This window comes from Frankliniella occidentalis, unplaced genomic scaffold, assembly GCF_000697945.3.
Source record: "Frankliniella occidentalis isolate FOCC.00 unplaced genomic scaffold, Focc_3.1 Scaffold93, whole genome shotgun sequence".
Classification (NCBI taxonomy): Eukaryota; Metazoa; Arthropoda; class Insecta; order Thysanoptera; family Thripidae; genus Frankliniella; species Frankliniella occidentalis.
The window spans coordinates 444,100-446,426 of record NW_026267222.1 but is presented as its reverse complement, the minus strand read 5'-3'; the positions used below and the strand labels follow the sequence as shown (position 1 = coordinate 446,426).

At 55.3% G+C, this 2,327-nt stretch overlaps 1 protein-coding gene across 2 annotated transcripts in view; it reads left to right on the top strand.

The window, feature by feature from the left end:
• Positions 1–1,303: 1,303 nt before the first annotated feature.
• The window catches only part of LOC113213388 (loricrin), a 166,264-nt gene continuing 165,240 nt past the window's right edge, over positions 1,304–2,327 (top strand). For both annotated transcript variants that reach the window (XM_052269465.1, XM_052269463.1), the window contains exons 1-2: positions 1,304–1,380; positions 1,474–1,611. The gene's annotated coding sequence lies outside the window, so the exon portion shown is untranslated. The remainder of the gene's footprint in view (positions 1,381–1,473; positions 1,612–2,327) is intronic.

Genomic DNA, 2,327 nt, shown 5'->3' with positions numbered 1-2,327 from the left:
AGGCCCGTTGCGCAGGGGTGCCGGGCGGGAGTGTCTACCTCCCAGGCGCTGACGGCCGACCGCCACCAGCCGCCGGCTGCCGCCGCTCCGCTGCCCTCTTCTAGCAAACCTTCTTTTTTGCGCTCTTCTGATTTTTTTGTTCATAAATCAAGCATGCGGCGACTTTTTGGCCGCTCTCCCCGCCTCTGACTCTCTCTCCCTCTCTCTCCCTCTCTCGCTCGCACTCGTTATGAGAATTTCAGAGGTACGCGCGTGCTTCCTCGTACCGTTTTGTATTTTTAGCGCCGCGCTGCTTCGTTTTCATATTCGCCGCCCCCACCAATAACGCTGGGTGCGTGCGAGGGAGCTGCGGCCTGCTCGCCTCTCTCTCTCTCTCTCTCTCTCTTGCTCGCTCTCTCCCTCTCACTCGTTCTCTCTCTCTCTCTCCCCCGCCAGGCACACGCGGACGGGACGGCCACCTTGTGTTATGATTAATTAAGGGATAGCGATAAAACAACACTCGCCCGGCACACCTCGAGGAAACACACACTCACACATGCACGGCACACACACACACACACACGAGCGCACCTCGAGGAAGCACACGCTCACACACGTGCGAGCACCCACGCTCACACATACTCTGCCTCCTCACCCCTCACGCACACGTGCGCACACACACACACACATGCGTAAAGGGGGTGGTGGGGCTATAATATCGAAACGCTCGCGCAGCAGGGGAAAAGAAAAATAAATATTGAAGCTGACGGTGAATATTACGCAAAACGCTCCCCGTGCGTGCGTGTGTGTGCAGATATCATAAAGCAACACGGCGCGCGTGTTTGCGGGCCGAGCGGAACTGCGGAGAGCAGTGATCCGCGGAGGAGAGAAGGCGGGTGTATGTAGTTAAGGGGTCGCAGGGAGAGTCGGACAGCTCCCCAGCGTCCCGTGGACGACCCCCGCCGCGGCGATAGCATCGCCGGCAAGGAATAGCGCGGAGAGCGGAGAGGAGCCGCGGAGAGCAAAGGGGGCGATCATGGCGTAGTGAGGAGGGTGATCGGAGAGCTCCCCGGCGTCCGGGGTGGGTGTCACGTGATAGCCGAAGCTGCTCCCTATCTTGTGTTCTGATTGGCTCCCGGAGCCGTTCGTCTTCAAACCCGAAGACCAAATAAGTCTACAGAGCTCTCTAAAGTATCGTCGCGTGTATATCCGAGAGATAGAGACTGGAGGTCGAAAAGACCGCGGGCTCTCCGATCGCGAGTAACCGTGCCCATCCTGTCCCTGTCGCGAGGGGTACTGACGACGTCTGAGCGTGCCGTGCGCCGACTCGAGTCGCCGCTAGAGTTCGCACCGCCGCGCCGCCTCTTTCCTTCAATGCTTGTGTGTGTTTTTGTGTGGTAGGTCAGTGTTGTGAAATTTGGTGTTTGGTGACAAAGGGAAGAATGCCATGTTCCAAATGTATGCGTTATTTGATTCTCTGTTATCAAATTTCAGAGGGAGATCCTGGGTGTACCCGAGAACTCTGTGGGTGATCTGCAAAGTGAGGATGCTGAAGACCCCCCGGAGAGGTTATGGTTAGTCTTGCTTTGGCCCTGCCGAGTTCAGCAGACCATCGAACGTCCACCTTATATGGTAAGTCACCAACGACTCACACACGCCTGCACCCTGGATCCTTTCTTACAGTGTTTTCGACCCCATGCCGAGTGTCTCTCGATGTCGTCAGTCCTGAGCTATGTGCAGCACCATACTGTGGGCCTGCACGGTTGAAGTGACGGCATGTTTTCAAGCAAAAAGTGCTTGGGAACTACCAGCTCTGTTTTGAAAGCCAGCTGTCACTTTTACTGTATTTTCATTGGACAACATGTGAAAGTGTCATATATCGGAACATCCATCCTGGCCACCATGTGTCGTAGCCAATACTGTGACACCTCTTGTGTCTGATTCCTAGACGGCTTTGCTCTTCATTCTTTCCTGTCTGTACGACACATTTTTTGCGATGAGCTCCAAGGCAGGTGCTTTTTAACAGAGTAAACTTTTGGAAGGCATAAAGTAGATTATCAGGGGGATCACTTTGAGGGTACCAACTGCGCAACCAACATCATCATCAGTAAGTTCACAGCCACGGCCACTAAAATGTAGCACACCCTCAGAGGCCCACCACCGTCCTCCCTGTTTTTCCCCACCTCCAGTGGATTAAGTTTGATGATAATTAAAGTGACGTCTCTTTTCTCCGCCGTTGTTTTTGGATTTTGAGCTTTCCCAGACCATGTCCCCAGCCGGGCGCGCGCCCGGCCCCGCCTACCAGCTCTGTTTCCCCGCGGGTGTCACCTTGCTCAGTCCGCGGCCCC